Source organism: Zonotrichia albicollis, chromosome Z, assembly GCF_047830755.1.
Source record: "Zonotrichia albicollis isolate bZonAlb1 chromosome Z, bZonAlb1.hap1, whole genome shotgun sequence".
Lineage (NCBI taxonomy): Eukaryota > Metazoa > Chordata > Aves > Passeriformes > Passerellidae > Zonotrichia > Zonotrichia albicollis.
The window spans coordinates 80,790,508-80,811,933 of record NC_133860.1 but is presented as its reverse complement, the minus strand read 5'-3'; the positions used below and the strand labels follow the sequence as shown (position 1 = coordinate 80,811,933).

The window sequence follows — 21,426 nt, the reverse complement described above, 5'->3', positions numbered from 1 at the left end:
ACAGAGGGAAGGGCAGGAAGAAGGGCATAAAGCACAGCTCTTGGGACTGAGGAGGCCAGGAATCCCACAGGCACTGGAAGCACAGAGCCTTGGAATCTGCACAGATCAGCCCTGCGACAGGAGGTTTGCAATGGAAGGAGATGTGGGTAGGGAATCAGAAAGAAGTGGCTGAATCAATGTGATTTTGAGGCTGCAAAAGGAAAAAAGCTGAGCCTGATGGTAGCTCCCAGTCACTTGCTCTGCATCTGTGTGCACAGAACATCAAGGCAGAGCCACAAGCAGAGCTGCCTGAAGCTCAGAGTCCCATCATGGCAGTGAAGAGGAGGAACAAGGAAGACATGGGAAGAATTCAAGAGGAGAATCTTGATCAGCAGAGGGGCGATCAACACAACCAGGTGAGTGAAAGAATGGCAGGCACTCCAGTCATGAAACATCCTCTCACTTGTTTTTTAGAGAACATGAAGGAACAGCTGAATGCTGAGCTCCTGCTAGCTCACACCAGGATCAAGGCATGGGAGAAGAGGCTTCAGGAAGACATGAAAATTATCAGAGAGACAGCTAATTGCCTCCCTCAGGCTCTAGAAAAGCAAGTGAGTGAAAGAGGGATGCAGTCACTGCAGTCACCAAACTGGTGGTTTCTTTCCTTCTTCCCTTCCCAGTGCAGAGCAGCAGGGAGTGGGGCCATGCCTCTGAGTGCCATCCTGCTGTGGTGTGTATCACAGCTGCTCTGATGGACACTTCCTGGGCTGCTGAATAGCCTTGTTTCTGGAGGTGTTTTTACAGTGGAGCGTGGTGACCCAGATGGAGGATTAAAATAAGCTGTCTGTCCCCTGCTCCTGGCTGACAGGGACAAGCTGTAGTGTCTGATTGCTTTGTTCTGTTTGATTTGAGGTGCAAGTGCTGACATCTTACCAGGCAGCCTGCGAAGACTTCCAGCGAAAGTCTGGCAATGAAGAGCCACAAATTAGGAGTGAGGCACAGGTACCATCCCCACCAGAAGTGCTACAGGTTGAGCATGACCTTAAGATGGCGCAGGAAAAGAGGACACAGTGGGAGGAGGTAGAACATTTGAACAAAGCTGCAAGTGTGTCTGCAGCCCTTGGAAGGAGAAAGGAATCCTTGAGAGGAAGTAGAATGGTGATTGTGGCAGTCGTCTTTCTGAAAATCTATGAAAACCAAACACGAATCTGGCCATGAACCCAAGTAAAACTTGCCTTTGGTTTTGACCCATCCAGTTTGCAAAGGGGACATCAGAAAAAAACCATTGAAGAGCCCTGCATGTGGCTGACAGCACCTCCCTAAAGGCTCACATTTCAATAGGGGATCTCAGGGTGATCTCTGCCAACCACCTTTCTGACATCAACTTATTTCTTGTCCCAGATCTACACGGGCTCTGTCACCAAACCTGCTGCAGCAGCAGCAGCAGCAGCATTGTCTAAAGGAGCCTTTTCTCCCCGACCTGAGAAGTGGAGCTGGGGCAGTTTGTTCACCTCCCGCGCTGACCCAGCTGCTGCTCAGCAACAGGAGATCGAGGGTGACTCCCTGGAGCTGCTGGGTACGTCTGCTGTGTTTCTTGTCTGAGGGACAGTGCATTGTGTGCAGGTGCCAGCATAGCCATACCAAATGATTCTCCTGAGTTTGGTGTCATGGGGACATTTAGGGACATTTCTCCACAGGAATTGCTGTAGAAAATCAGTCTCTGTGCGGGCCACTTGTGCTGCAGAGCTGTCTGCCTGGTTGTTGTTGTTGTTACCCAGCGGACCACAAAGGGCTCAGAGCTCTCGACACTGGAGCTGCCTTTTGTATCTCCTGGAAGCTGGGATCTCTGATTTAAAGTCATCATCTTGCATTTTGTTTCCCTCAGGGAGAATGGTGAACCAGGAAAATCCCATGATGAAATACACCGAATTGGGACATATTGGCAGCGGGTGAGTCCAACCACAGTTACTTCTACATAACCACAGGCCAGGTGTTTTTCTGGTGGAATGTCAATCCAGCATGAAGTTAGGCCAGCTGCAAAGATGTTCCCAAACTGGGGATAGATTGTCCCATCTATCAATGCTGCACAGAATTTGTGAGTGGGCTCAGAAGGCATTGTCAGAGACACTTCCATGCTGCCGAGGTCTTGCCTGCATCAAGGAACAGGACCTGGAAGGTCTCCTGGTCACCCAGTTGTGGAACAGTTCTGTGTTAATTTCCTTAGCATTTTTGTATCACTCTAAATCATACAGCCACACTAATTAAAGGGGAAGAATCTTGCTTGCCTGGAAGAGAAAACTACTCCCTGATAGCTGTGAGGTAACAGTTCTCAGGAACATTTCTTTCCAAGACTTTGCTGAAGAAAATACTCTGAGGTTAGGATAGAAACTGCACAGTTTAGAAACTGAAATCCAAGATGAAAGAAGAAGCTGTCTTTAGGAGCTGAGGCACTAAACTCCAGCACTTCAGGGACAGGCCCGGTGCCCATGCACTTGAGAGGAAAATGCATCATCTGCCTTCTGGCAGAGCCCTCTTGCATCCTGCAGGTTTTAGGCATTTACAGCACAGATCTCCTGTGTGGGCTGGCTTTCACTGCAAGATCTAAATGGCTTCTCCTTTCTCTGCTTTTCTTTTGTTTCTAGGAGATTTGGAGATGTTTGCAGAGCACTCAACAATGCCACAGGGAGAGAGGTAAATGTCAACAGCCCCTGCAGACTCTGCTGCTCTTGAGGGGCTTTCCCCTCTGGTGTAAGCTGTGGATTGAGCTTTGGCTAGAGCCGTGCTGAAAAGGCACAACAAGCACACACTGGGGCCAGCCTGCAAAATACATTTGGCACTTTGTCCTCCTCAGCTGCTGGAAGGAAGGCACGCAGGGCAGCGCTTCCTTTCAAAGAAGGACGCGCTCACTCGCTCTCCATGGCTAAAACAAAGGTGGTGCCTTAGAGCACCTCCCTGCTCTTTGGGGCTACAGCTTCAGAGTCCTGAATTCTCCATTCTGCCTGCCAGCAAATCCATTGGAAAGTTACTGGTAGTTCCTTAGCCACCTGCAGTGCTGCACTTGGGAACTGCGCATGGGGAGATATCTGCAAGGTGCCCTAAAAGCCCTAAGCCTTGCCCATAGCCCAAGGTGTATCCACACAATATTAAGGCATGGATTATTTCTTCTGAATCCTAGAAAGAGCAGCAGAGAGTGTGGTCAGAGGTTTTGGGTGGTAGCTGAGATACCACTGTTACCAAGTGGACAAGGCAAAATGTCAGTGGCCCCATGTGTCCTGTAACTGGCCCCCAAGGTAGCAAAGAAATGGGCTGTTGGAATGTCAGTTCCTAATTACTGCAGTGCCTAATCACAAGGCAGTTTGGCACAGCTCAGCTGTGTCATTGCAAAATCACTTGCTCCATTGTATTGTGGTCTTGTGCCACCAATTTCTCAAGTTACTGATTTTCAATGTCGTTTTAGGTAGCCATAAAGAAAATAGATCTTCAAGGACTGAGGAAGAAGGAACTAAAAGTCAATGAACTCATGGTCATGAAAATGAATAGGAATCTCAACCTTGTCAAGTATTTAGACAGGTGAGTTGTTGTGAATGTTTGTTTACATATTGCAAACCTGCAAGGTAAAATCCCACTTTAGTCTCTGGCAATAAACAGAGCTGTAATTATAGGTAATTATTATTGCTCTTTTCATCTCCAGTGGATAGGAAGAGAGGGCATCTTGTCTGCATGAGTCTTCCCTTGAAACACATAGTTTGAAAATTTTTCAGAAACCTGCATCAGTCATATCTTACTAAATCAATAGCCTGTAGGTTCACAACCACCACTTTGTTTTGGGGCTTGATTTTATTCAAGTGTCTTTTTACATCCAGGTGAAATAACATGGATTTTTCTTGGATTGTTTCCCCTCTTTGCCATTGCTGTGCATGCCTGGAAGACTAGGTGCTTATTTTCAGAAACACCATGCCTGACAGATTTTTTATCTCCTACTAAACTGCATTTTTCACGTGCTGGCTATTTAAGACATCTCTTTTTTTAGAACTGTGCCTTTCTCCTTGAGACTGCACAGATTGAAAACAATGCACAGCTGAAAGGGAATGTCTATTCCTTTGATTCTGTCCTTGTCATAAAGGAACCTGGAAACAGGAATCAGTCAAGAAAACAACCCAGCCAAGCATGTTCATCTCCACACCCTTGTTTCCTTCTTTCAGCTACTTTCAGGGGGAGGAACTCTGGCTGGTGCTGGAGTACATGGACGGAGGCGCCCTGAGCGATATCATCAGCAGGACCTACTTGTGTGAAGATGAGGCAGCAGCCATCAGCTGGGAGGTCAGCAATCCCATCTGTGTTTCCAAGGCCTTGGGCAGGATTGTCTGGGAAACAGTGGCTCTGACCTGCAGTGATTTCCTGTGCCAAGCTTTGGTTCTGTGTTGCTGGTATGCTATGGGCAAGTAAAAGCATCTCAAGTGAAAGGCCTGCCAGTGCCCCTGCACTCCCTGTACTCAGTGCCAGTACTCTTCTCTCCTGCTGTCGTATTCTCGCTCTGGCTCATGTATTTGTATTTGCCGTTCTCCACCTTGCCTCTCTAAATGTTTGCCTGGAGTCTGTCTTCACTGCATTCCTTGCCTGTGAAAGCAAAGGTGCTGGTGGCAGGATTTGCTATGATCAGCAAACAAAAAAGGACTCATTTCCCACAGTCCTCAGCAGAAAAGGATAGTAGTGCAGCCAAAATGCTCTTTGCTTCAGGAAGGTGACTGATGTGATACTTCCCAGCCTGTGCTGAGTCCAGTAAGGAAATCTTTGTCATGCAGCCTCCCACCCAAAAATGATCTGCTTCACACCAAAGGGAGTACTTTTCCTTTCTTGACAAAAACCCTCCTTTGTCCTCTGCATGGGAAAAGCACATCCACGGCAGCAGCAGTCATCCTGGCCGGTTTGCAGGGGACAGTCTACAACAGCAGGTGCTGTTGCTCTTTCAGAAGCTGACATGCCTTTCCTCAGAAAGGTCCTGCTCTGCAAGTGTTGGAGCAGCAAGCCCTTCCTCTCAGTGGCACTGTGTTCTGCCATTACTGCCCATTCTTCTGGAGAGGGAATCTTTTATATTCTTTGTTGTCTTTCTTGTGGGATGAAATTACATCACTCATTTTTGCTCTCCTCTTTATGTTTTCTCTCTCAGTGCCTGCAAGGACTGGATTTTCTGCACTCGAACCACATCATTCACCAAGATGTGAAGAGCAGAAACATCCTTCTCAAAACCGACGGTTCTGTCAAGCTGGGTCAGTGTATTCTTGGTCAGGAGCAGCATTCCAGGGATGTGGGTGTGGGGCTGCTTTGATTGACAGCCAGCTCCCCAAAAATGGTGCTGATGGCAGTGCAGAGACCCCTGCTGCAAGCTGAAGGCACAGTTGCAACGTGCACAGAGGTATAAGGAACCACAAGCAGTCAAGAGTGGCGTTGCTCTGTATGTGTCCCTTCCAGACAGAGGCAGCTACAATCTAAAGCTTCAGGGGAATAAAGTCCACTGCTGTGAGCAGCGTTGAGAAACCTGGGATTTTTTGGAAGTGGCCAATTCCATATTCCCTTGGCTAAAGCCCCAAAGAAATTGAGCGTGGACAGTTCTCCAAGAGATTCAACAGCACATTCTTAGCCTGACAGTGGGGAATTCTTTTGCTTGGTTTCCTAATTGGAGCTGGCTTTCATGGTTTGTTGTTTTCTCCACAGCTGACTTTGGCCTCTTTGCTCCGCTCACCCCTGAGCAGAGCAGACGGAGCTCCGTGGCTGGCACTGCTGGGTGGCTGGCGCCTGAAGTGGTGACAGGCCAACCACATGGCCCCAAAGTGGACATATGGTCTTTGGGAATCGTGGGCATCGAAATGGTGGAACGAGAAGTTCCTTACTGGAATGCAACGCCTGTCTTGGTAAGGTGCAAATACTCACTGATCCCACTGTCTTTCTCACCTGTCCCATGTTCTGTGTGCCATTGGACAAAATCCCATTGCCATTTGCTGGCACCACTTCCACCAAGGTCCCCTTCTAAAAATGTCCCTGCAGCACAGCAGCATCTGCTGTAGCTTTGGTTGCATCAGAAGGGGACGTGGCAGTTCAGAAACCTAACCAGTTCAGAAACCTGACATTTTGGCCTCCAGCCATGCCTGACATTTCTCATTTGCTTTTTGAACCCTGTTGGTGCTCTGTCTCTTAAGGACAGGAAGTTTTCAGTGCAACGGTTGGATGTGTGATAAAAATCTTTTGAAATGGACATTGAGTCTTCCCAGCTGAAATGTTATAGGAAAAGGAAAAGAGAAAAAGAAACAACCAACAAAGCAATGCCCAAGTAGTTCTGCTTTCTTTTTCCTTTTGGAACCACAGCACATCGTATTTCCTCTATACTGTAGCATCTTTTCCAAATCCTGTGGGTCTTATAAGCTTATCATGTGTGTGGGCCTGGATACGTTTAGGATGTGTTTTTCTCTGACTGCAGTTAGAATTGTATGCCACTCTTGGCTGTTTCTTGGTACTTTAACAAGTTGATGAGCTTGCAGGCAGGTGCCTGGGCTGGGATCCAACGTGGGCAGTTGACACCGGTGCTGTGTTCCTTTACCACCGGAGCAGGGCCATCCCTGGCCTGCACAGTTCTAATGACAGTGAGGACTCCAGCTCCCCACCATGGCCAGTGGCTGAGCACAGCTGCAGAGGGACAGGATAAAACCTCCTTTGTGACTTCTGGTGGTGTGAGAAAAGGAAAGAAAGCTGCCACAATTATTTCTACTCAAGGGGAGTGTGTTTGCATTTTGAGACTTGGAAATTTTCCTCTGGGTTGAAGAGAATAATAACAAAGCCTCTTTGGTCACCATCTCTTTCAGTGCCACCAGCACAGAGCTGTTAGCATTGTGATGGGCATTTTTTATGGAGACCAAGCCACAGCCTGGGGTCATGGAGATCCTACCAAACCTCCCATTTCTTACCCGACACTTTCTGCTAATGGGCACACCTTTAATGCATTGACTTGAGCATCCAAATGAGCAGAGAGTGACCATAGGGATGACAGTTCTTTTTCTGATTTGACCATGAAAAGGTTTCCTTTTGCCGCATAAAGAAGCTGAAACATGCAGCTGAGAGACAGAGCTGCAGGTGGCACCTGTGTGCTCAAACATTTTCATCTCAATATATTTGTGCATGCATCTTAAAGTGTCTGTGTTGAATATGAGATTCTAAATGTTTGTTTCCTTTCCTGAGGAATACCTGGTAGATTTCCTTTCTTTCCTTCCAATTCCCATTGTTTTCAAGAACAAAGCAAAAAGCTTGATGAGTTTTGTTTTATGGCAGCTGTGCTTAAGGGACCAAGAAGCACTGCAGAGATACTTTTCACGTACTAATCCTTGGATATAGTAGAGTCAGTATAGAAAGTCTCTCCTCCAAAAAGCCTCTCAAGCTAGCATGAATCCTCAGGGAAGGAAATGTGCTTTTGCTGATGTAGTTCCCACTAACTAGCTCAGTCAATGAAATCAGCTCCCAAGGCAACATCTGTGGGATGGTGGAAAAGCTGTGGCTGCATCGGAGTTTGGGTTTTTGGTTGGTAAAGGAAAGTCATCTCTGGGTCTCTGCCAGGGCAGAAACTGCCATTCCAGAGTGGAGCTTAACCAATCGGATCTGGGAGAGAAGTTACAGATGGGAATGAAACTGGTGGAGCATAGTGTTTCCTTTATCTGCAGACTAAAATCATGATAGCCAGGGGAGAGACACCACGGCTGCGGCAGCCCAACCGATTCTCGCCTTGCCTGCGTGACTTCCTGAGCTGCTGCCTGCAGACAGACGAGGAGCAGCGCTGGTCTGCCAGGGAGCTCCTGCAGGTAAAATGTCAAGGGGCTGCAGGTGAAACAGGTCTGAGGGATGGGCTCCTCCTCCACTCAAGTCTAAGGCATCACATGAGTCCCCTTCCTGCTCACCTCCACTCTTGGAGCTCTTCAAATGAAAATGGTGAGGAATCCTAGACTGGGCTGGGCTGGCAGGGCCGTGTAAAAGTCCTCTGGTGCAAGTGTCCTGCAATGAGCAGGGACATCTTTAAAGAGATCAGGTTGCTCAGAGTCCCTTCCCACCTGACCGGGAATGGTTGCAGGGATGGGGCACCTACAAGCTCTTGGGGCAACCTGGCATCATGCTCCAAGTAAACAAGTTCTGATTAGACCTACTCTGACTTGATCCCCATTTTTAAAACTATTCACTCACATCCTATTGTAACTGGTCCTGTTAAAAAAGATGTCCCCCACTTTCTTTAAAGCCACTCTGAAGTCTTGGAAAGTGGCAATAAAGTCTCCCTGGGGCCTGTTCTTCAAAAAACTGGGTAACTCCACCTCTTTCCACATTTCCTGAGTCAGAGAGCTCCTCTAGCTGTTTCAGTCACCCTCTTTTGTAATTTGGTGGGGTGTTCAGTTTTATCCAATGGCAAAAGAATTGAAGTAGAGCAATGCAGGGTACAGAGACATGAAATGGTGCTGCAGGAACCCAAGGAAGCCAGTCCCAGCCTAGGGCTCAGAGATTTGGCTGTGGGCAGGAGGGGCTGTGGGGGGCTCATTGTGAGCCTCTTGGGGGCCCTGGTTTGCACCCCCAGCCCACCCTTAGAGGTTTCTGCCACGCAAACAGGGACACCTGGGAGGGACTTGTCCCAGCCCCATCTGCTGCCTGGCATGCTCAAGCAGATGGGAACTGTGCCAAGGTTACTGCCAGGTTGTGTGGCAGAGAGGGAACTGCAGGGCCCGGTGCCACTGGGCTGGCGCTGCTGGGAAGGAAGGTGCCATCCAGCACACGAGGCGAGGGGCAGGGCATGGAAAGGCAGACACTGCTCTGTCTCCCTGTGGGAGTCAGCACAGTGCCTGTCTTGTAAAGGCAGGGACCTATGTGAGACGTTGGAGTTTCCTGAAAAGAAGAAACTCCAGGGACAGAAAACACCATTTCTAGAGCACTGGCAGGGCAAAAATCCCAACAAGATAAATAAATCAGAATTAATGGATGAATGGGATTCTGTGCCAGGTTTGCCTGTGATGGCAAGGTCCTGCACATGACTATTGGGGGAGGACGTGATCCCATTGCTCCTCTTTCTGGGTCTTTCTGGAACTAGAGGAATCCTGATTGAGTCTGTAAAGCACTGAGCTTGAAAAGTCATGTTTCACTGTTCTTTGTGACTTTTTTTTCCTGTGGACAGCATCCATTTGTACGTTCAGCCAAGCCAGCATCCACATTGGCACCACTCATCAACTCAGTAAAGAAGAAGAAGAAGAAGGAGACAAGAATGTAAAAATCAAGATGTTATTTCCCTAAGTAACTTGGAGTAGGATTGTAGAGTAGGACTCTAGAGTAGGATTGTTGAATAGTTTTGTAGTATAGGTTTATAGAGTAGGATTGTTATTAAATAAAGTGTCTGAAACATCAACTCATTTGGAAGATTCCCCTCCTTCTGACCCCATTCAGAAAGTTCAGCATGTTCTTCTAAATTGCCAGTGGTTTTTTATTGGTGCTAAGACATGTTTATGGCTTCCTTGGTATGGTTTGCAACCGTTTTGGGTTGGTGCTAGGTGCTAGGTGCTCTACTTGAGGCAGAAATGGCAATGGCATTTTCAGGCAAAAGCAAAAGAAGAATGGGGAAGCCCAAACACCCTGTGCAGATGCAGGCCTTCGGCTGTGACTGGAGAGCATCGGGGCTCCTGCCACTTGGATTTCTATCCCTAAGTGCGATAATCTCTTTGGCTGGAGGAGAGCCTTGCTCAAGTGAGAACGCAGAAAGATCAGAGAGGGTGCTCGGGAAGGTCTCCTGTGCTGCAGAGCTGTCAGCGCCTGGGAGGTGAGAGCGGGCCCGGCCTTGGCCGGGGTGGAGCCCCAGCAGAGGCCGGAGCAGGCTGAGCCCCGGCAGAGGCAGGCTGGAAGGAGGCCCTTGGAGCTGCAAGAGGCAGCAGCCAGGCCCTGGGTGCCTGTTCCTGGCAGCAGGCAAATCCTCCACTCTCAGAGCCCAGGTGGCAGCTGGTTGCTGCCGAGGGGAAGCGCAGCTGTGCTGGGCACAGCCCAGCCTGGAGGCATTGGCCGTCTGGAGTGTGCCCAGGAGCAGAGAAAGGCCCAGGGCAGCCGAGGGCCGCTGGGCTGCCTGAGGATTCCTCCTCTTCTGCCGGCTGCCCTGCAACTCCTGGCAAAGGTCAGCAGTGTGTGCAGCACTCTGGGCACCGGGGCAGGGAGCCGGGCTGCTCGGCAGGCTGGAGCACAGGGCAGCCTCCTTCAGGCCCGGCTCTTGTGCCAGGGGAAGTGAGGCCAGCGTGAGGCAGGGACAGCTTGGCAGGGCACACCTGCAGGAGCCAGCGCCTCACGCAGCTCTGGGAGGAAGCGCCCGCAGTCCTGCAGTTCTGCACTGAGCCAGAGAAAAGGTGTGAGATGCAGAGTGTTTGGCAGAAATATTCAGGCCCACCAGGCCAGCCTGCTTTGTGCTCTCTGGCCCACAGCAAGCGCTGTGCAATGCAGCTCTGAGCTGCTGGGAGAGAGGTGTTAGAAATAAACAAACTCCTAGATACATTTAAATGGAGACAAAGTCATTAAAGCAAAAGAGAACCTTCTTCTTAGTAAGGATTCAACTGAGCCAGCTGTGTATCTCCCTTTCCTGAGAGCTGAACACACACACACCACGATAATGCTGCTTTTTATTGCTTTTCCCAGCCCTGGGCCATCCCTGTCCCCTTTCCCTTTGGTTTGATACTAGGGAACTTCTATTCTCTCCTGACAGCCTTCTTTTCTGTCCCCTCTCCTCCTACATCCCTTTTGGTGTGGTGTTCAACACCTCTCCTTTTCCAGCTCACAGCTACACCCACGAGGTTAGCTTGAACAAATGCAAACCAAAACTAACACCACCTAGCACCAACAACTTTCATTCTTTTTTCTAATAACTTTTTGGCTGCAGCGAAATATTACCTCCTATCTCCCAGAGAGAAATCAGGGATGAGCCTGAGCCTTGTGCTTGGGTAGTGAACTGCTTTGGAGAGGAGCAGAAGGGTTTCAGAAGGCAGTTTGTGTTTTCTTCATTAATTTCTGAAGGAAAAAGGCAATGCAGCTTCACTCAGTAAAAGCATGTGTGAGGTGCACTGTGAAATGCTTATGAGCAATTCCCAGAGAAGGAAGGTGTTGAGAAAAAGTCGAATTGTAACAAATGCTGAATTCCTTTAGCTGTAGCAGGCAGTGTTGAGCCCTCTATTCCCCCAGTGCAGTGATTAATGCGTGCAAATGGCTGTCTTAGCCTTGAGAACAACGAGAGCAGTCCTGCTAAGAAGGTTTCTGTCCTTTGGTTTGCGCCGCGGCAGGCTCTTGGTGGCCTGGCAGGCAAAGTGTGTCGCGGGCCGTGCCCAGGTGGCGGTGGCTGTGTGGGCTCCTGTGGCCCTGGCCACTCTCAGTTTCGGCCGTGGGGCCTCCCCTGGCACCGGTCCCGGGGCTGCTCCCGGCACAGGCAGCAGGGCCGTTCCTGCTTCTGCCCCCAGGGCCGCTCCCGGCTTTGGCCGCAGCTGCTGGCGGCGCTGGGAGGAGCCCCGGCAGCAGGGCCCGGCAGCCCTGATGGGAAAGAGCCCCCAACCCCGCCGGGAAGGGGCTCAGCTGTCCCCGCAGACCCCCTCGGAAGGCAGAAAGAAAGAAAGAGCTTCCTGCACCTTTTTTCCTCTCTTGAATATGTTGTCCCCAGAGGCTTCATCAGCTTTTCTAATTGGCTCAGCAGCGGGCCTATTTTCAGAGCCAGTCAGTTATTGGTTTTGCCTGCACGGAGAAAGCTTGTAGCAGCTCCTCAGAGAAATGCCACTTTGCTGGCTGCCCTCTTTCCTTCTCTCCGAAAATTAAGCCATGCAAAACAAACAAAACCAGCCAGTGGTGGTCCTGGGGCTGGGGAACCCGAACACTCAGAGAAAACTTGAAAACTTGTGTGGAGCTATTCAAAATCTCACATGGCTTCATATCCAGACACACAGCTAAAGCCCAGCTATTCCTCTATTCTTTTTCTTTTTAACTGAGAAAGGAAGTCACGGGTGATGGGGTCTCTATTCCACATCTATCGGAATAGATAGCTATCTCTTTAAAATGCTACAGTACTTAAGATTGTGAAATCAGCACTGATGTGAGCATTCATTTTGCAAAACTCCATTTTGAATAACAGTTGTAGACTAAAGCAATAACATATCTCTGTATAAATTAAATCCTATTTTAAGGAAATGAGTAGCCTAGGGGTTTTGTACAAAAGAGACCAACCAAGCATTGTTGAAATGAAAGATGTTACTGCTACTTCTGCTGTCTGAAATACCTTTGAAATAAATTTAACAATACCCTTTGAATATATTTGCAGGTGTACAAGTCAAATTTCAGATAAATCAAATTGATAGTGGAGCCCTGGAAAAAGTTAAAGATAGAATCTAAAATGTTAAGCTTTGTGTTTTCCCAGATCAGCTGCACCTGCGTAAGCAGTATGATAAATAATATAATTGTTAGATGTGATGATTATTTCGTAATTAAATATAATTATTATATAACCATAAGAAGAATAATGAGAAACTATGTTGGAAATTCAGAGGGGGGGTTAAATCTATGTATATAATTGTCCTGGTTTAGGACAAATTAGGGGAAATATCCAAAAGGGAGCCCCCCAAAACAAAACAAACCTCCAACCACCCCTCCCCCAACACCGGGTTCGGGAAGGAATTTCTCGGAGGAGCAAAGTGGAAAACAAAACCTATTTATTTACAAGTAACAAAAGAACACTCCCCAACAGAAGAAAAGAAAAGAGACCAGACTGTGTTGTGAAGGGCGCTGAGCTTCTCTCGCAACTCCGGGTGTCCTGGAGCTCTCAGGTCAGGTCCGGAGCCGGTCCAGAATCTTCAGGGAAGGGTAAGAAAAAGGGAACAAAAGAAGAGGAAAAGAAGAAAAAGCGCAGAAAGCAGAAAACAAGCAAGCAAGCGGCTAGTCAAGCAGCCAGAAGCCGAAAGCGAAAGTGCCTGGACACACACTCTCTCCTCTCTTCCCCGCCCTGCCGCAGCAAGACGGCCGTGGCGGGGGGGAAGAGAGAAAAGGCACAGCTGCCAGACACAGCACACGATATTGGGATAAAGGCTGTCACCCCACGACACTCCACCCCTTATCCCATATCATGAACATACAATAAAAAACTTTCATTTCACTTACTCACACCTTTGACACTTACGCATTCCTCTCATCTTACTTGCTCAGACCTTTGACACTTACAGTTTCCTTCTGTCTCACATTCAACAAACGATGACATTCATATATGAGTCTCATCCCACAATCTGGTCTCCCTGAGGTACACACCGTGTTGTTCCATCTTTCTGCATTATCCACCATGTATAACCTGGTCCTTGAGCAAAGACAATCCCACGGATGGGTTTGTCTGTACTCGAGGCAGGGTTGATCCATACTGTCTTTCCCAACAAACCTCTGACATGGGCCACTGGGGCTTTATCCCCATCTACTATATTAAGGAGCTCAGACTGAGCAGGACCCGCTCGGTTGGTGGAACCTCGAGTGTTAACTAACCAGGTAGCCTTTGCCAAATGCTTCTCCCAGTTTTTTAAAGACCCCCCTCCCAATGCCTTTAAGGTGGTTTTTAACAATCCATTGTACCTTTCCACTTTCCCTGCAGCTGGTGCATGATAGGGGATATGGTATACCCACTCGATGCCATGTTCCCTAGCCCAAGTATTAATAAGATTGTTTTTAAAATGAGTTCCATTATCTGACTCAATTCTCTCGGGAGTACAGTGCCTCCAAAGGACCTGCTTTTGAAGGCCCAATATAGTGTTACGGGCTGTAGCATGGGATACAGGGTAGGTTTCCAACCATCCTGTGGTGGCTTCTACCATGGTTAGTACATAGTGCTTGCCGGGCGGGTTTGAGGCAGTGTGATGTAATCAATCTGCCAGGCCTCCCCGTATTTGTACTTAGACCACCGCCCCCCATACCAGAGGGGCTTCACCCGCTTGGCCTGCTTAATGGCAGCGCACGTCTCACAGTCACGAATAACCTGAGAGATACTGTCCATGGTTAGATCCACCCCTCGGTCTCGTGCCCACTTATAGGTGGCATCTCTGCCCTGGTGGCCTAAGGCATCATGGGCCCATCGTGCTAAGAATAACTCTCCCTTATGCTCCCAGTCGAGATCTATCTTCAATTCCCCTATCTTTGCAGCCTGATGTACTTGCTGGTTGTTTTGCTGCTCTTCATTGGCTCTACTTCTGGGGACATGGGCATCTACATGGCGAACCTTCACAGGTAACTTCTCTAACTGAGTAGCGATATCTTTCCACTCTTCCGCAGCCCAAATTGGTTTTCCTCTGCGCTGCCAGTTGGCCTCTTTCCATCTCTTCAGCCATCCCCATAGAGCGTTGGCTGCCATCCAAGTATCGGTATACAAATAGAGCCTTGGCCACTTCTCTCTCTCTGCAATACCTAGGGCCAGTTGAATAGCTTTGATTTCAGCAAATTGACTGGGTTCACCCTCTCCTTCAGTAGCCTCTGCAACCCGTCGAGTGGGACTCCATACAGCTGCTTTCCACCTCCGTTTCATCCCTATGACGCGACAAGAACCATCAGTGAATAGAGCGTAACGTGTTTCTTCTACTGGCAGCTGATTGTATGGCGGAACTTCCTCAACCCGGGTCACTGGCTCTTGTTCCTCATCTGCGACACTAAAGCTTTCAGCTTCAGGCCAATTTGTAATTATTTCTAGAATCCCAGGGCGATTTAACTTCCCAATTCGAGCGCGCTGCGTAATGAGGGCAATCCACTTACTCCGAGTAGCACTGGTGGCATGGTGGGTAGAGGGAACCTTTCCTCTGAACATCCATCCCAGCACCAGTAGTCGGGGTGCCAGAAGGAGTTGTGCCTCTGTACCAATCACCTCCGAGGCGGCTTGGACTCCTTCATAGGCGGCCAAGATTTCCTTTTCTGTTGGAGTATAGTTATCTTCAGACCCCCTGTAGCTCCGACTCCAAAATCCCAATGGTCGGCCTCGGGTCTCGCCAGGTAGCTTTTGCCAAAGGCTCCAGGACAGACCATGGCTCCCGGCTGCAGAGTAGAGCACGTTCTTCACATCTGGTCCCGTCCTGACTGGACCAAGGGCTACAGCATGAGCGATCTCCTGCTTGATCTGGATGAAAGCTTGCTGCTGCTCAGGGCCCCAGTTGAAGTAGTTCTTCTTGTGGGTAACCAGATAAAGGGGTCTCACAATCTGACTATACTCAGGGATGTGCATCCTCCAGAAACCTATAGCACCTAAGAAAGCTTGTGTTTCAATCTTATCAGTTGGTGGGGACATAGCAGTGATTTTGTTAATAACATCCGCAGGAATCTGACGACGTCCATCTTGCCACTTCACCCCCAAGAACTGAATTTCTCGGGCAGGTCCCTTGACTTTGCTCTTCCTAATGGCAAATCCAGCTTCCAGGAGAATATGAATTATCTTCTCTCCTTTCTTGAACACTTCTATTGCCGTGTTCCCCCAAACAATGATATCATCAATATATTGTAAATGTTCTGGAGCCTCACCCTCTTCTAGTGCAGCCTGGATCAGTCCATGACAGATGGTAGGACTGTGCTTCCACCCCTGGGGCAGTCGGTTCCAGGTATACTGCAGTCCCCTCCATGTAAAAGCAAACTGAGGCCTGCATTCTGCTGCCAGAGGGATGGAGAAAAAGGTGTTAGCTATATCAATGGTCGCGTACCACTTTGCTGCCTTGGACTCCAGCTCGTACTGCAGTTCCAGTATGTCCGGTACAGCCGCACTCAGTGGTGGAGTCACTTCATTCAAGGCACAATAGTCTACAGTCAATCTCCATTCTCCGTCAGATTTTCGCACGGGCCAGATAGGGCTGTTAAAGGGTGAGTGGGTTTTACTGACCACCCCTTGGCTCTCCAGCTCTCGGATCATCTTGTGGATGGGGATCACGGCATCTCGATTCGTCCGGTACTGCCTGCGGTGCACTGTTGAGGTGGCAATTGGCACTCGCTGCTCCTGTACCTTCAAGAGTCCTACTGCAGATGGGTTCTCTGATAGTCCAGACAAGGTATTCAATTGTTTAATACCCTCTATCTCAACTGCAGCTATTCCAAAAGCCCACCTGAATCCCTTAGCATCTTTGTAATAGCCATTCCAGGAGAAGTCTATGCCCAAAATACACGGAGCCTCTGGACCAGTCACAATCGGATGTTCCTGCCACTCCTTCCCAGTCAAGCTCACCTCAGCTTCCAACAAAGTCAACTGTTGTGATCCCCCCCATCACTCCAGCAATGGAAACAGGTTCTGTCCCCACGTGTTCCGATGGCATTAAGGTACATTGTGATCCAGTGTCAACCAATGCTTCATAGTCTTGTGGCTCTGATGTGCCAGGCCATCTGATCCACACCTTCCAAAAAACCCGGTTCTCCCGTGCCTCTTCCTGGCTGGAGGCAGGGCCCCTCTAAGCCAGATTGTCCTTCTTTCCTTGGGCATATGCCTTAGAAGTTCCTTCAAGGGGATCAGACATGTCATCGTCATCATCATGCTTAACATCTCGGCTATGAGCGACCGGAGCTGCTATCTTTTTGGTGATACTTTCTCTTTTCTTCAAATCACGCACCCGTTGTGCCAAAGCAGCGGTGGGTTTTCCATCCCATCTCCTCATGCCTTCTCCAGACTCATGCAGAAAAAACCATAACTCAGCCCGTGGGATGTACCTTCTCTCCCCATCAAAGGAGCGCCAGCGTTGGACACCAGGGCCTCTAATTTGTACAGCTGAGATTTGAATAAGGTCCTCCTTAATCTCTTCCTGGAGTTTCTTATGATTCTCCTCTATTTTGTCCTCTAGTTTCTGCAGTTGGGTTTCCACTGCTGCAATTCTGGCATGAGTTGGGCCATGCACTGCATCTGCGTACACTCGAAGCTTCTTTGCCATATTGAGCACAGTCTCATATATATCATCCCGCTTCATTATTGCTAGGGCAGGAGCGTATTCAGGTGGCCCAAGTTGCACAAGTTTCCTCCACATTACAGGAATGCATGGTAGCGGGTCTGGATTCCTAGTTGTTGTGTCATCAGAGAAAATGAGCTCTGCCACCGCCATCTCTTTTAGGCGTTGGATCCCCTGTTCTATGGTCTTCCACTGTGTCTGCTGCATATAGAGATCATCCGTACACAGGTATCGTTCTGCTACGCTTCTTAGGACCCGTTCCCAGAGGCTGTGAGGGTTAGCCCCCCTCATCATACCTTGATCGATGGCAGGATCATGTGACAGGGATCCCAAATGCCTCGCTTCAGTACCATCCAAAATCGTAACCTCCCCTGCAGCATCCCAATAGGCGGACTAACCAACTAATTATAGATTCGTCAGGTTGTCGTCTGTAATCCTTTCTTAGGCCTCTGAGGTCCTTCAGAGAAAAGGAGTCAATATTAGCTCCAGATTCTGTGCCCCTTGATGTGGCCTCTGATTTTGGTGAGGGTCATTCTCCTGCATCATCGTCATCATCCTCCACCTTTCGATCGGTCGCATCACCCTCATCATCCTCCACCTTTTGATCGGTCTTGCCTTTACACTTTCCACCTCTTGTATTAGCTGCAATAGCCATGGTTTGGGGCCTATTGTCTGATTCAGCTGCTAGCCTGGAGCCTGGGATGTTAGCTGCAGCCTGGGTCACTGGGATAGTAACTAACTTATCTCCCTGTTCCCTTTCTGCTATCTGCTGCTCCACAGTATCTAGCAGAGTACGGTAAACAAACGCCAAGGCCCAGCTCACTGTATTAATCCTTTCTTCCTTAGTATTACCACGGCACTTCTCCCTCAAATACTTTGCCACCTCGACTGGATTCTGAATTTGATCAGATGGAAAGTCCCAGTCTATTGGATCAGAAAATTCCTTTAAAGTCTGGCCCATATCCTCCCATTCCCCACTTCAGTCAAGATTTTTCCTGCTTTGTTTTACTCCTGAATCAGGAGTCTCTCTAACCCCTCTAGAAATCTCAGCTTTCATTTCATATACACTCCAGACAGTATAGAAAAGGCTTAATAAATTAAATGCCAGAAAGATGGTTTCTTTCAAACTCAGGGGAAATTCAGTATTTTCTAATAGAGATGTCAACAATTTGGAGGAGAAGAAGGAAGACAAAGGCTGAAAAGCCCCTTCCCCTTCTTCTCCCCAAACAAACTGAGTACACAGCCATAACAACAATCCATACATTTCAGAAATAAAGTCCAGCACTTTTATCCGACACATCATCACACATAAGACCAGCACAATGACTACTCTGGTTAGTGCCCCCCGCTTACAAAAGCTACTTATTAGGGACAACACCAGAGCTATTTTTGGGTAAGGAAATAACCCTAGGGACCACAAAGGTATTAAAACTTCAAAGACCCCTAGGGACCAGAAAAACCAGCAAGCTTCCACTCCAAATGACATTATGAATCACCAATATGCCCACAAAACAACCAAAACCAAAATATTATTGTTATAGGTTTTTTTTCCACTGTTTTTGGCCTCTGTTTCCCGGCCAATGCACCAAAAAATATACCGTCCTGGTTTAGGACAAATTAGGGGAAATCTCCAAAAGGGAGTCCCCCAAAACAAAACAAACCTCCAACCACCCCTCCCCCAACACCGGGTTCGGGAAGGAATTTCTCGGAGGAGCAAAGTGGAAAACAAAACCTATTTATTTACAAGTAACAAAAGAACACTCCCCAACAGAAGATAAGAAAAGGGACCAGACTGTGTTGTGAAGGGCGCCGAGCTTCTGTCGCAGGCTCCGGGTGTCCTGGAGCTCTCAGGTCAGGTCCGGAGCTGGTCCAGTATCTTCAGGGGAGGGTAAGAAAAAGGGAACAAAAGAAAAGGAAAAGAAGAAACAGCGCAGAAAGCAGAAAACAAGCAAGCAAGCGGCTAGTCAAGCCAAGCAGCCAGAAGCTGAAAGAGAAAGTGCCTGGACACACACTCTCTTTCCCGCCCTGCCACAGCAAGATGGCCGGGGGTGGGGGGGGGAAGAGAGAAAAGGCACAGCTGCCAGACACAGCACACGATATTGGGATAAAGGCTGTCACCCCACGACAATAATATAACAACAGAAGTTTAATAATTGACATGAAAGTTATATAACGGTAGAGTATAAAAACATGATCATTTTGGATGTATGGTCGGAGTCAGATTTGGGTTGAATATACCCCTGACACCCAGGGCTCTTAATAAAAAGCACCACCTATAATCCCTCATGATTATGTGTCTTTGAACGCTAACAAAATCATGTCCAATGAGGCAATGAAAAGCATAGGTGCAATTTCCTTACAACCTTAGGATTTTACTCCTTAAATGATAAAGTTTCTGGATCAGTCTATTTGCAAAGAAACTGTTTATCCTAACAAGTTTAGATACATTTCCCCTTTGATTACAAATAAAGCATTGCACCTTCAAGGCATACAGTTTTAAACCATGGTGTGCACAGGTGACATTGCGCTCATTGCCTCAAACAAGGGGAGCGCAAACATAAAAATCCCCCCAGACACGTCAACATGCAAGCTGTTATCCAACTGCACAAACACCTTCTCGCCTAAACCAAATTAGTGCCGCAATGTTTGCTATCAGGAACTCAGAATGCCCTTTTTAGGACTTTTAAAACAAGCAATGTCTTTGGATTTTTAAAATGTCACCAATATTAAGAAAGTCTATGTTGCAGCCAGCGAAGCTGCCCTGTGTCTGATGTAGGAAGCTAGCAGGAGGCTGTTTCAATTGCCAATCACACAGAGATTGGCAATACCATAAATAGAAGCCTATGCCTTGGGGTTTCCTCTGCATGGTGTATTTTTTCCTTGAACAATTTATGATTTGAAACTGAATCAGAGTTAGTCAGCAAAAAGAAAAAGGAAGGTACTAATTGACATGGGCTAATCAACAGTTCCAATTCATTTAAACATGTTTTTGGGATGATGATGCAAGTTCAATGAATAGGTTTTCTTTTGAGAAAGGTATAAGGACATGACCTCAAGGCTGCAGGACAAACCATTTTTTGTTAGTTAGAAATTCCTGTTATTACCTTCCCATACATAGTTTTAACCATTCTGTAATCTCAAATGACTTCAGTTCTGTGATCATTGCATCTGCATACCAGCTGCAAAAACCCAGCATTAAAAGCCACGGTTGTATTTCAGTTCAAAAATAAGAAAACGCACAAATTAGTATTTCAGTGATAGCACTGGCAGACCTTTTAGGTTTAATCCTATTTCTGCTATATTCAGAAACCTGCTCTTGACTTCAGCAGGAGTTGGCATGAGTGCCTAACCATAAATAAATATGGAAGGTAGTTGTTAGTGATTTTCAGCATGAAAATGATTTTATAGACACTGTAAACAGAGGTGACAGGTGGCAAACACTCAGGCAGAAAACTCTGCAACTGAAACCTTCTAATGAAATATCTCTTTTTCTTCACACCTAGCCTTCGAACACCTCTCTGAGATCTGTGGAGTTGATGGGAACCTCTACTACCTTTACTGATAGTACCTTTAGTACCTTTATTTAGAAAGGTAAATTATAATTTAAAGCTGTGAATACAAAGAGAATATTTATCCACATGCAGTGTCTTCAGACACTGCAATCAATGTTTTCTTTTGCTCCAGTGTATTTGAGAAAATAATAGTTATGCAAACCTGTGTGTCAGTGTAGTTCATCACAGTGGTATTGTATGGATGGATGTACGTACAAAGCTTTGAGATAGAAAATATCAGTTCAGACGTTGTTAATTCTCACTAATAGATTGGGAGTGCTTTGGTTGATCTGATTTCGTGGGATTGCAGTATCTCTTCTTTTAAGGCAGCCTGTAAGATATAACTCTCTACCCCATGTAGCCATGATATTTTCTGAAAAATCCCTTGGCCAGGATTTTTCTCCTGAGAAGCTAGAGGCCTCAGGAACAAAATGTAAACAATAATTATCTGCTGCTGTGGAATGCAACAGGTGGATCTTAGATTTGGTCTCATGTTGTTGTTTCTACTTAATGGTCAATCACAGTCAGCTGGCTTGGACTCTCTGAGAGTCACGAGCTTTTGTTATTCATTCCATTCCTTTCCTTTCAAGCCTGCTGATGAAATCTCTTCTTCTATTCTTTTAGTATAGTTCTAATATATCATTTTAATACTATCTATATCATAAAATAATAAATACGCCTTCTGATTTAGCATGGAGTCAAGCATGGAGTCAAGATTCTCGTCTCTTCCCTTGTCATGGGACCCCTGTGAAGACCACCACAACCCCACACCTAAGGTATTCTGTCAAACAAAACAAAACACCTTGAGACAGTTCTAAGTTTTTTGAGAATTATAGCCCTAGTTTTTGTATGTATAGTGACTATTTATCGAATTGGCTCTCCCAAAAGGCAGATTTGCATGCAGCAGTGGGGAACAAAGCGACAGGGACCCCCTCATGCAT

General features: G+C 47.5%; 1 long non-coding RNA gene across 1 annotated transcript; it reads left to right on the top strand.

The window, feature by feature from the left end:
* The first annotated feature begins 321 nt into the window (after window positions 1-321).
* Window positions 322-1,400, top strand: LOC141727040 (uncharacterized). The gene is made up of 3 exons (XR_012578019.1): window positions 322-590; window positions 892-981; window positions 1,381-1,400. It is a non-coding gene; the product is annotated as an uncharacterized LOC141727040 (long non-coding RNA).
* Window positions 1,401-21,426: the final 20,026 nt, after the last annotated feature.